Source organism: Ruditapes philippinarum, unplaced genomic scaffold (assembly GCF_026571515.1).
Source record: "Ruditapes philippinarum isolate M1 unplaced genomic scaffold, ASM2657151v2 ctg2063_1_1_1_1, whole genome shotgun sequence".
In the NCBI taxonomy this organism is placed as follows: domain Eukaryota; kingdom Metazoa; phylum Mollusca; class Bivalvia; order Venerida; family Veneridae; genus Ruditapes; species Ruditapes philippinarum.
In genome coordinates this window covers 308,536-321,671 of record NW_026853715.1, presented here as the reverse complement: position 1 = coordinate 321,671, position 13,136 = coordinate 308,536, and the positions used below count along the sequence as shown (strand labels likewise).

Below are 13,136 nucleotides of genomic sequence, written 5' to 3'. Positions count from 1 at the left end.
GGTTTATGAGCCATGGCTAGCCTTTAAATCAGTACAGTCTCACCAGGTTTATGAGCCATCTCTTTAAATCAGACTCCTCTTTAAATCAGGTTTATCAGCCAAGGCAAGCTTTTAAAGAAGTACAGTCCTCTTTAAATCAGGTTTATCAGCCAGGTTGGCCAGGTTTATGAGCCATGGCTAGCCTTTAAATCAGTACAGTCTCACCAGGTTTATGAGCCAAGACTCCTCTTTAAATCAGGTTTATCAGCCAAGGCAAGCTTTTAAAGAAGTACAGTCTCACCAGGTTTATGAGCCATGGCTAGCCTTTAAATCAGTACAGTCTCACCAGGTTTATGAGCCAAGACTCCTCTTTAAATCAGGTTTATCAGCCAAGGCAAGCTTTTAAAGAAGTACAGTCTGGCCAGGTTTATGAGCCATGGCTAGCCTTTAAATCAGTACAGTCTCACCAGGTTTATGAGCCAAGACTCCTCTTTAAATCAGGTTTATCAGCCAAGGCAAGCTTTTAAAGAAGTACAGTCTGACCAGGTTTATGAGCCATGGCTAGCCTTTAAATCAGTACAGTCTCACCAGGTTTATGAGCCAAGGCTCCTCTTTAAATCAGGTTTATCAGCCAAGGCAAGCTTTTAAATCAATACAGTCTGAGCAGGTTTATGAGCCAAGGCTGGCCTTTAAATCAGTACAGTCTCACCAGGTTTATGAGCCAAGACTCCTCTTTAAATCAGGTTTATCAGCCAAGGCAAGCTTTTAAATCAGTACAGTCTGACCAGGTTTATGAGACAAGACTCCTCTTTAAATCAGGTTTATCAGCCAAGGCAAGCTTTTAAAGAAGTACAGTCTGGCCAGGTTTATGAGCCATGGCTAGCCTTTAAATCAGTGCAGTCTCACCAGGTTTATGAGCCAAGACTCCTCTTTAAATCAGGTTTATCAGCCAAGGCAAGCTTTTAAATCAGTACAGTCTCACCAGGTTTATGAGCCAAGACTCCTCTTTAAATCAGGTTTATCAGCCAAGGCAAGCTTTTAAAGAAGTACAGTCTGACCAGGTTTATGAGCCATGGCTAGCCTTTAAATCAGTGCAGTCTCACCAGGTTTATGAGCCAAGACTCCTCTTTAAATCAGGTTTATGAGCCAAGGCAAGCTTTTAAATCAGTACAGTCTCACCAGGTTTATGAGCCAAGACTCCTCTTTAAATCAGGTTTATCAGCCAAGGCAAGCTTTTAAAGAAGTACAGTCTGACCAGGTTTATGAGCCATGGCTAGCCTTTAAATCAGTGCAGTCTCACCAGGTTTATGAGCCAAGGCTCCTCTTTAAATCAGGTTTATCAGCCAAGGCAAGCTTTTAAATCAGTACAGTCTGACCAGGTTTATGAGCCAAGACTCCTCTTTAAATCAGGTTTATCAGCCAAGGCAAGCTTTTAAAGAAGTACAGTCTGGCCAGGTTTATGAGCCATGGCTAGCCTTTAAATCAGTACAGTCTCACCAGGTTTATGAGCCAAGACTCCTCTTTAAATCAGGTTTATCAGCCAAGGCAAGCTTTTAAAGACGTACAGATTGACCAGGTTTATGAGCCATAGCTAGCCTTTAAATCAGTACAGTCTCACCAGGTTTATGAGCCAAGGCTCCTCTTTAAATCAGGTTTATCAGCCAAGGCAAGCTTTTAAATCAGTACAGTCTGACCAGGTTTATGAGCCATGGCTAGCCTTTAAATCAGTGCAGTCTCACCAGGTTTATGAGCCAAGGCAAGCCTTTAAATCAGAACTGTCTGACCAGGTTTATGAGCCAAGGCAAGCCTTGAAATCAGTGCAGTTTGGCCAGGTTTATCAGCCAAGGCAAGCCTTTATATCAGTGCAGTCTGGCCAGGTTTACGAGCCAAGGCAAGGTTATAAATCAAAACAATTTGACAAGGTTTATGAGCCAAGGGTAGCCTTCATATCAGTGCAGTTTGACCAGGTTTATGAGCACATGCTAGCCTTTATATCAGTGCAGTCTGACCAGGTTTAGTGCAGTCTGACCAGGTTTATGAGCCAAGGCAAGTCTATAAATCAAAACAGTTTGACAATGTTTATGAGCCGAGGCTAGCCTTTAAATCAGTGCATCTGACCAGGTTAATGAGCCAAGGCTAGCCTTTAAATCAGTGCAGTCTGACTAGGTTTATGATCCAATGCTAGCCTTTAAATCAGTGCAATCTCACCAGGTTTATGAGCCAAGGCTAGCCTTTAAATCAGTGCAATCTCGCCAGGTTTATGATCCAAGGCTAGCCTTTAAATCAGTGCAATCTCACCAGGTTTATGAGCCAAGGCTAGCCTTTAAATCAGAGTCTGGCCACGCCCTGTGCATTGCTTGCTTGCCTATATTCCCGATTAAGAAATTCATGTTATTAAAGGTTAGAATCATTCAAACTTAAAATAAAAACAAGTATTTTTCGCAAGTTCAACAGGGCACAGCCTAAATACTATATTGGACTTACTAATGATGTTATCATTTAAATCAAATCAATATTTCATCTCAAATCTCATCTGGGTATCTTATATCTGACATTACCTGCTATTACTCTGATAAACATTTATAAATGCATGAATACCCTGATCAGTGACCATTTAAACACAGTTTATGCTCAATTTACCCAATTCCTATACAAGTATTGTTGAGAACCAGTGTAAATCTTGAGATATGCATCCACCCAGAAAGAAACATTTTGATAAGATTGTGAACTGATGCAAAAATAGAAATTTTCAGAGTAAAAGTTAATAAAGTTTAAATGTACAGTAGTTATATTAATAAATTTGGATTGATTATTGAAACATAACTATGTGGGAATTATATTTAGTGAATTATAATTTATCCAATAAGATTGTTTTATTTTTAAATTTCTTTGGCGCATTTAATTAATTTCTTGCAATCAGCAACAACTTGTCATTAAATATCATCTACCGGTAATTCAATTAGAGTATCACATAAAAAAGATGTTTGGTACATTTTAAATTCCATAGATCATTTTCAATTTTGCCTATATGCCTTATTATGAAAACTCATTTTTATGAACACTTATCTTTTATTCATAACACTGCTAAATTTAAAGCAATAATAATCAAAGCAGTTTAAATCAATTACACAATTTACATTATTTGTCAAGTTAAAAGATATAGATCTATAAGGAAATAAATATTTCATGTCTAAAAATACATTGGTCTAATATTATTATCAACTGTCAACAACGAATCCAAGAGCTTAACCTGAATAGATACTTTGTACTAGCCTTATAATTGATTGCTGAAATATATGGCTTTTTTTCTGTTTCTATGACAACTATATAACATATTGTGACCAGACAATTCTTGTTGATCATTAACAATAAAAGACCAACAACATGACAATCACAAAATTACTAATCAAGATATTACCTTCCCTGTTTGCTTATTCTGTTGCTTATATACTTAAATGTTTTACTGTTTGTGTTTGTTTGTAATGAATGTATGTTTGTATTTCTGTCTGTCTGTATGTCTGTTTGTCTTCTTGTCTATATGCACATTTGTTTGTCTCTAATTATTTGTTTTGTTTGATTGTCTTTTGGTTTGTTTATTTGTTTGTTTTTCTGCTTTTCTACTTGTATATGCACATTTGTTTGCCTGTATGTTTGTTTTGTTTATTTGAGCATTTGTTTGTTTGTCTGACTTTTCATTTGACCGCTATTGTGTTCGTTATTTATCAAGAAATATTAATTTGTTGAAGATTTTTTAATTTAATTAATTTTTTTTACAGTTTTTCTTTGACTTTGATATGTTTTGTTGTTTTTGCAAATAGGTTATAAATATTAACTAAATATATTAAATATCTTAAAATGGATTTGCATATTTTTTAATCTGCCCAAATCATTCATCATTTTAGGGAAAATATGTACTGATTAATATCAAACAAAGCAAACCCTTATATCTTTGGCATAGGTAATGAACATTATATATCTACAAAGGCCGCACCAAATTGGCTTAATAAAGCTACTGCTACTGTGAGGCCCGTGTACAAGTAAGATGGGACAATACTTGCAGTCTTATATAGAGAATAAGTATTTCAATCAATTCAGTTTGACTTTTCTAATACGAACTAAAACAAAATTTCAACCAAGGCAAGTCATTCACAAGTTATGTTTCAAAAACAGATTGGGTGAAAATCAGCATTTGCATAATCAAATAATTTATACATTTATAATGAAAACCCCCATGCATTGCTACCTCCTCACAGCTGTGAGCAACTCGGCTCTTTTACAAGATCAAATTCAACATCCATACCTTGTAATGTACACCACTGACTGACAGCCCTTTACTTTGTGTTGCTGTCACAAGTAATGTATGACCACAATATAAAATTGTGTGAAACCCAACACCTAACTACAGATGATGCCCCAAAACTACAGTGGCTTTCTACATACTGTTCAAAAACTGTTCAGAGATGCACCTCAAGTTTATTTTGCACTTAAACAAATAATAAATGTAACATTACAAGACTACTTTTTCATACCAAATGGACAAGTTTCTTTTATGCCATACTTGGATGACATAACATTTTGTGTATGCAGGATAATGGGAGGGGTTTGAATGGTTGTTGTTGTTAGCCAAAATAAAAGGTCATTACTTTTTCTAATACTTTGAAATATTAATGCGAGTGGTATTTAGCACTGGAGCATAAACTTACTTGATGGTTATAATTTCTTGATGATCAAAACCAACAAAAATAGTCAGTAAAGATATATATTTATAATGCTTTATATAGATCATATTAAGAAGATTAATGAATAAGATACAACTATTTGACAACATTATACCAGCCAACAGCTGGTTGTTTACCTTTAATTAATAACAAATAAAACTGATCATATTATAAAAGTATGATAAATAATATCAGCAACAAGCTGTGCTAAGTAATCCGATCTTTCTGAAAACAGCTTGCTTCAAAAATTGTTCGAAGTCCCATACATCATAATTTGTTGTTTGTTTGATTGGGTTTAAATTCATACGGACACAGTATAGGTCATTTGGCGACATTCCAGCTTTACTGGTGGAGGAAGACCTCATGTGCCCTTCAGTGCATTATTTCAGGCACGAACGGGCACCTGAGTAGAACCACCGACGTTCCGTAAGCTAGCTGGATAGCTTCCTCACATGAAAGAATCCAAAGTCCCTGTCAGGATTCGAACCCACAGCTGTGAGGGGCAAGTGGTTTGAAGTCAACAACCTTAGCCACTCGGCCACGGACGCCCCACATCATTATTTAAACATATCTTTAATGAATCGTATTGAACACTCAATAAAAATATCTATTTTGAACACAAAAAAAATTGATGATTTAGAACACTCAAGAAATAAAATGATTTTGAATACACAAGACAATAGATTGATTTTGGATACACAAAAAATACAACAATTTTGATCACTCAATAAATTTAATGATTTTGAACAAATAAGAAAAAAGAGGATTTTAAAAACGTAAGAAAAACAATAATTTTGAACACTTAAGAAATATGATGATTTCGTACACCCATGAAATAGATTGATTTCAAACATGTAAGAAATGGATAATTTTTAACATGCAAGAAATACGACAATATTTAACTGTTACGAATAAAATAATTTTGAACACTTAAAAAATACAATGTGTTTGAACACGAAAGAAATATATTAATGTTGAACATGAAAAAAAAGAAGATAATTTTGAGCTTGAATTTATTTTTTTTAAATTGAGGACTCGATAAATAAAACAATTTGGAACACTAAATAAAATATCTTTAGAAATATTAGGAGTATGATTTTGTACATTCAAGAAATACAAGAAGTAAGAATACTTTAAATGAAACATAATGATTGTAACACTTAGGAAATAATGTAGTTTTAAACATTACATAAATACAAAAAATTTTAACACTGAAATACCATGCATGATTTTGAAGGCTCAAATTAATAATTTTCAACAACTCCGAAATAAGATTATTTTGAAAATTCAGAAAAATCAAGGTTTTGAACAGGGTTTATGAAATCGCTAAAGAAATCGACATAAAAAAACCCCATTTTTCTCATGATTTTGAACACTGGAAAAATTACACCTGTACTTATTGTACAATGAAGTAAAAAGAACTGAATGTTTATGTACACAAGTACCCCAATTGTATTCGTTTATTAGTTTAGCACACCTGAGCCTGATTCAATAATGAAACCATAGATGCCTACTTCAAACGAAACGAGATTAAATGTGTATTTGAAATGTCTGTTTAACATAAATATCTCAATAGAAGGTGTGCATTGGTAGGAAAATGTTTCGCCTATACTTCGGATATCTGGTGAATATCTTTTTTTTTATCAGTTTGACAAACACCGAAGTGGAAGTTCAGTTATGATACTTAAGTGTTAAAAGTATTCATAAACACGGGTGACATGATTGATATAATAAAAGGCACATCTACAATTAGGGAGAACTATTTAACATTTTATTTGGACTAATGAAATATTTCCATCAGATTAGGTAAGCATTTAACTCTTTAATTCTAATTTATGGTGGATGCCTTTTTTTTAAAATAAATTTCTACAAAATTAGTTTATTTACTTTTATTTAAATGTATAAATTTTAAAATGTGTAAAAGGACTGTAATGTGTAGTTTTAACAAGGAAGCTCTCTAAAACCCTTCCTATGTGCATGATTGTCAAAATATGATTTTTGTTGAGTTGCAGTTTGTGCAGGATTCATTTTTGTAAAAATAATAAAAAATAATAGAAAATAACAATATGAAAACTGACAATTTTGACATGAAAAAATATTTTGAACCCAATAAAATTTGCCCAAAAAAATTCTTCATAACAAACTAAAGAAACTATTAAATAATATAGTAGATAGACTAGCTAACTCAGTATTATTTGCAATTTCCACTATTCCAATGTTTTAGTTCAGTCAGCCTTAGGACTGTCAACACAGGTCACATCAGATGAAAAAGTCCACTAGTCTCTGGGTGCACTTCAATTCAACTAAAAAATATGATCAAATTCAGGCATAATTAAACCTCTATATATTTATGTGTTGTAAAGGGCTCATATTAAATCCAATTTAAGTCATAATTCAAATTTTTAAGTAAATTTTTTTCTTTAATTAATTGAGTCGTTGCATTTTGTGTGTTGTTTCTGTTTGTTTTCCACAAGTCAGTAGCTCATAAGCTTTTATTCTGCCATTACTTTAACTTGCTTCAAACTTTGCTTCAAAATGGGCACAAAAATGCATTGTATTTTATTCTACATCCATATATCATCTGGAAAATAATCGGTAACAAGATACTGGTAAATATTCAGTCAGAAGATTTATCATGCACATGTTTTTATCAGACCATGCATGGGATGTGGGGTATGAAATTAGATTTGCTGAACATCTTTGTTTCTGGTAATGGTCATAAATTAACCATGCTAAGGCCAATTTGTTCTCAATTCTGTTCACATTAACATTTTATTGTTTATGAAGAACATTTTTTTCTGACAGGATAGGGAAACAAGGCATTTTTGAAACAATTACTTTGTGAAAAACTAAAAGACATAATCTCACATTTGTAAAACAATGAAAGACATAACCTCTCATTTATGAAACACTGAAAGATCTAAGCACTCATTTGAAAGGCACATGTAACCTCTCATTTGTGAAACACTGAAAATCTAAGCCTGAATTTGTGAAACACTGAAAGATATAACCTCTCATTTGTGAAACAATGAAAGATCTAAGCCCTCATTTGCAAAACACTGAAAGACATAACCCCTCATTTGTAAAACACTGAAAGACACAACCTCTCATTTGTGAAACACGGAAAAATCTAAGCCCTCATTTGTTAAGCACTGAAAGACATAACCCCTCATTTTTGAAACACTGAAAAACCTAAGCCCTCATTTGTAAAACACTGAAAGACATAACCCCTCATTTGTGAAACACTGAAAGATCTAAGCCCTCATTTGTAAAACACTGAAAGACAGAACCCCTCATTTGTGAAACACTGAAAGATCTAAGCCCTCATTTGTAAAACACTGAAAGACATAACCTCTCATTTGTGAAACACTGAAAAATCTAAGCCCTCATTTGTAAAACACTGAAAGACATAACCTCTCATTTGTGAAACACTGAAAGATCTAACTCTTCATTTGTTAAACTCTTATAGATTTTACCCCTCATGTGTTAAACACTGATTGAATTTAACCCTCATTTGTAAAACACTTAAAGACATTATATAATATAGGATTTATATTTGCAAGTCTATAAAATTGATATGACTGTATATATATAATTATACCAAATTTAATCAAACATAATTTGATTAATTCAAGGAAATATTAAGTGGTTCAAATTAATCTTGTCCAACAAGAAACATGGCAATGCCATGAAACCAGGTTTTCAATTATCACCATTGTAGATAAATATGTTGTATTTGAAATACAAATACAAGCAACAAACAATGTAACTATGTGCAATGTAAAACATGAATAATGTAGGAGGAATTGCCACTGAAGAAGTGTTCACTATAATATTATGTATAAGGAAAAAAACAAAGGGCCATAATTAGGTCAAAAACTTTCCAATCACAAAACCCCGACAATATGTGCCAGGGTGCTTGATGACAAAGCTTCTGTGAAAGTTTGAACAAAATCCGTTGAGAAATGTAGGACGAGTTCAGCACAGAAGAATTTGTTCACTCTAATTATATTGATAATTCTGTATAATGAAAAACAAGTTACAAAGTAGACATGAAATAATATATCATATCTTTTTTAAATTACCTCCAAAGATGATATGACCTTTGACTGCCAAATTAAGTTAAAATCATGTAAACAGGATTTTCAATGTTAATGTCACTGTGACCTTGACCTTGGAGCCAGCCATGCGGAACATGCGTTCTGCACGTCATCTTGATGTGGTAAAACATTTGTCTGAAGTTTCATCAAAATTCTTCAAATGGTTGAAGAGTTACAGAGCGGACAGGATTTTCAATGTTAATGTCACTGTGACCTTGACCTTGGAGCCAGCCATGCGGAACATGCGTTCTGCACGTCATCTTGATGTGGTAAACATTTGTCTGAAGTTTCATCAAAATTCTTCAAAGGGTTGAAGAGTTACAGAGCGGACAGGATTTTCAATGTTAATGTCACTGTGACCTTGACCTTGGAGCCAGCCATGCGGAACATGCGTTCTGCACGTCATCTTGATGTGGTAAACATTTGTCTGAAGTTTCATCAAAATTCTTCAAAGGGTTGAAGAGTTACAGAGCGGACAGGATTTTCAATGTTAATGTCACTGTGACCTTGACCTTGGAGCCAGCCATGCGGAACATGCGTTCTGCACGTCATCTTGATGTGGTAAACATTTGTCTGAAGTTTCATCAAAATTCTTCAAAGGGTTGAAGAGTTACAGAGCGGACAGGATTTTCAATGTTAATGTCACTGTGACCTTGACCTTGGAGCCAGCCATGCGGAACATGCGTTCTGCACGTCATCTTGATGTGGTAAACATTTGTCTGAAGTTTCATCAAAATTCTTCAAAGGGTTGAAGAGTTACAGAGCGGACACAATTTCGTTTGACGCCCGCCCATCCGCCCATCCGCCCATCCGCCCGCCATACCCCAATCTAATAACCAGGATTTTCAAAATTGAAAACCTGGTTAATAACACTGTACTGTTCCATTTTTCAAATTTTTTTGATTGATTTAATCAGTACCATATGGTCATTAGATACTGTACTTGCAATGAGTTGAGATTCAAAACATAGTTTCAACCACTCCAGACCAAAGTAATTTCATTAATGATGACTAACAAACATCTGATATATACTTAACAGCTATAAAAAGTTGTTTAATATAAAGACAAGATTAATCACCAAGTCTTACAAGAGCATCAATTTAAATATTTGATTGCATACACAAAATTTCTTCTCAATTTATTATAACAACTGCCTGAACATATCAGTATACATTAATCTATTTTCCAATTTTAAGGTTTTATATTTTTTGATAATCTACCTTAAGCCACGCATCATAAAAAACAGCTGTTGGTGAAAAATCATTTCCATACAGTAGTTATTTCTAATAAAAACTTTAAAATACCAATTAAGTTTTTACGTGCCTAATTAGAGAACCTGTTCTCTGATATGTATCAAATAAATTATTCCTATCATTATATAGAGTGTCTGGAGTGTTTAGAAATCTGATATTTTTTACAGTAATTGAGGAGGCTGGCTGGCAAGAATTTCTGCTACTGTGCATGTGTATATATAAATATATGTAAAATATGTCCAATCTGACACACACTGGTTTCTGCCAAATGTCAAAATAATTCTGCATTCTTTCAGAAAAAGGGAAAGATGCACTACTTGATAGTTATGTTCAATAATTTAACAGAGCATGCTGTTACAATATGACTTCAGTGTGCAACGCTTTCTTAGAAAATGTAAATGTAGGATGCAGTTTTGAGATATTTGTGGTGGACATGCATGTGGTTTCTGCATAGTATCAAATAACCGAGTAGGTTATAAAATATTCATATAAAATATATTAGACTGGAAGGCAGTAATGATACTGTGCACGTGGTTCTTTACAGTGAATAGTTGTTATCCGTAATCCGGCAAATGTGGGGTTTTCCAGACTATCCCATACTTTGGCTGTTATAGCTTCACGGTGCGCTTTTGTTTAACTGTTGTGCTTATTTTACAAGTTTTAACTATAAAAGTTTGTTTGTACCCCAGGATTATCTGGGAAAACCAAAATATAGTCTTGATTCCAGAGTAAATCTATTATTAATACAACAAGCAAATTCGTTGAATTTATATCCCCCGCCGAGTACTGGTTATTATTAACACAACAACTGAAGACATTAGGCTTTATTTATATATTAATCATGGCATAAACAGTAATATTCTTTGAACTTGATAAATATTCAGGGAAATAACAGAGCCATAACTTTGTGTTAAATAGTAATATCTGGAAATGCCAAAGAGATGTATGCATACTACATAACTAATCAAGGGCCATAAATCTGAGTTATAAGTATCTGACTGGAACAAGGCGACTATATGCACATCTCCTCTTAGTATCCCATAAAGTTTCATTGAATTCCAGCCAGTAGTTACAGAGAAGTAGCACGGAAACCATTATTGCTCTGGTTGTATACTGCCTAAGTTATCAAGGGTCATAACTCTAAGTTAAAATGTCTGACCCGAACAAGGCGACAATATGCGCATGTCCTCTTCGTATTGAAGGTTCAAATAAAGTTTCATTGAATTCCAGCCAGTAGTTGCAGAGAAGTAATAAGGAAACGAATATTTTTCTATGTGGATACTGCAAAACTAATCAAGGGCCATAACTCTAAGTTAAAGGGTCTGACCGGAACAAGTCAACGATATGCGCATCTCCTCTTGATATTGATGAATCCCATAAAGTTTCGTTGAATTCCAGCCAGTAGTTGCAGAGAACTACTCCGGAAACGAAATAAAGACGGACGGACGGACAACGCCAAAACTATATCCCCCTCCCGATTCCATCGGCGGGGGATAATAAAATGCCTTAGGTGTCTTACCAATTAATTATAATAATACCATATTAAGTTTGTCAATGAAACAACAGTGACAAAAAAATCAAGTTCAGGCATTAATCATGATAAAGTAATTAAGCACCTATCTAATAAACTGAAATCTCATAAATGAGGGAATGTTTCCATTTTTAAAGGAACTCCACTGAGGTTCAAAACCCTAAAAACATAAAATTTGAATTTCTCACATAGATCAACTTGGGCAGTTAAAACAGAAAGATTTACAGAAAGATAATTAAGGAAATAAATTGAAAATCACATTTTTGTGTGATTCTTGGTCGGATTTGAGTGAAAAGATGTTATTAATATTTTGTCACAATTAAGATAATTATCCTGAAAAAATGATGAAAGCTAATGATCTGAAATTTTGCAGTCTATACACCTACATCAAAAAATTGAAAATAATTTCAAGTCCCAAAATGTGAAGAAGAAAAAAAAAGCCTCAGTGAGGTCCCTTTAAAGTCACTATTTTCCTACAATTTTTTTCTCAATTGTGACATAATTGTAGTTTATTCAGTATGTTGTCTGACTTAAATTAGAACTATATAAAGAGATTATGTCCCCTCAGGGGTGTTACATGTAAGACAGTATTACTGAGATATATCTGTGGGGGTGTTACTTCTGACAGAGGTCACTTTGCAGCAGTTAATCAGCATTTAATCAGGTGTTAGTTTAACACCTATAATGAACACAGTCATGCTGATATCAGCCCCCAGGCACACAGTAGATTAATAGAAAATATTTGCACATAACCAAAAACACACAAAAACAGTCACATTTATATATATGTTATATTAGTGTTTTTTTTCTTTGTCATGTTTTATTAAATCTGGGATATAAAGTAAGAGCAACTTTTTAAACTGTATTTCTTAATTGTGTTTTTTTTTAAAAAAAAGACGAAATAATATTTATATAATTATATAGCACAATATATTACTTAAATTATTTTATCTTCATATGAGCCTGACTGGAAATTAAACATAACTTGAATGGTCTTAGTAAAAAAAACCAATGTAAATGAATAAAAATAAAAAAAAAATAAATGAACTTCATCAGATGAATTTAATTCAAATATTGTGGAATTTAATACAACGAAAAGCTGGATTTAATTATAAACAATTGATAAAATTTGTATGAACTTAGGAATGAATGCAGTTGTATGAACTATAAAATAGAAGGAAGTGTTTATTTGTTTTACCTCTAAATAAAAATAAGTAAATGTTATTGATAAAAGAAGGAAAAATTGATTTGTTTGAATTTGGAAAAAACGAGAAAAATGTTAATTTGTATGAACTATAAACAACAGGAGTGAAATTTTCCTTTGTATGAACTTTGAATAAAAGGAGGAAAATCTTCATTTGTATGAACTCTACATAAAGAGAAAATGTTCATTTGTATGAACTCGTAATAAATCAGGGAAAGACCTGATTTGATCATGTACTTGGAGTAAATGCAGGAAAACAGTACTGTTTATTTGTATGAACTTGGAATAACAGAGAACATGACTAAATAACAGAGAACATGATTAAGTCGTGATAAAGTGAAATTTAAACAG

General features: G+C 33.3%; 2 protein-coding genes across 2 annotated transcripts in view; one reads left to right on the top strand and one right to left on the bottom strand.

The window, feature by feature from the left end:
* The window catches only part of LOC132737622 (uncharacterized), a 55,417-nt gene that overhangs the window by 17,917 nt on the left and 24,364 nt on the right, over positions 1-13,136 (bottom strand). The window lies entirely within an intron of this gene.
* Positions 6,158-13,136, top strand: part of LOC132737634 (four-jointed box protein 1-like) — a 34,225-nt gene continuing 27,246 nt past the window's right edge. The window contains exon 1 of the mRNA XM_060724967.1: positions 6,158-6,503. The gene's annotated coding sequence lies outside the window, so the exon portion shown is untranslated. The remainder of the gene's footprint in view (positions 6,504-13,136) is intronic.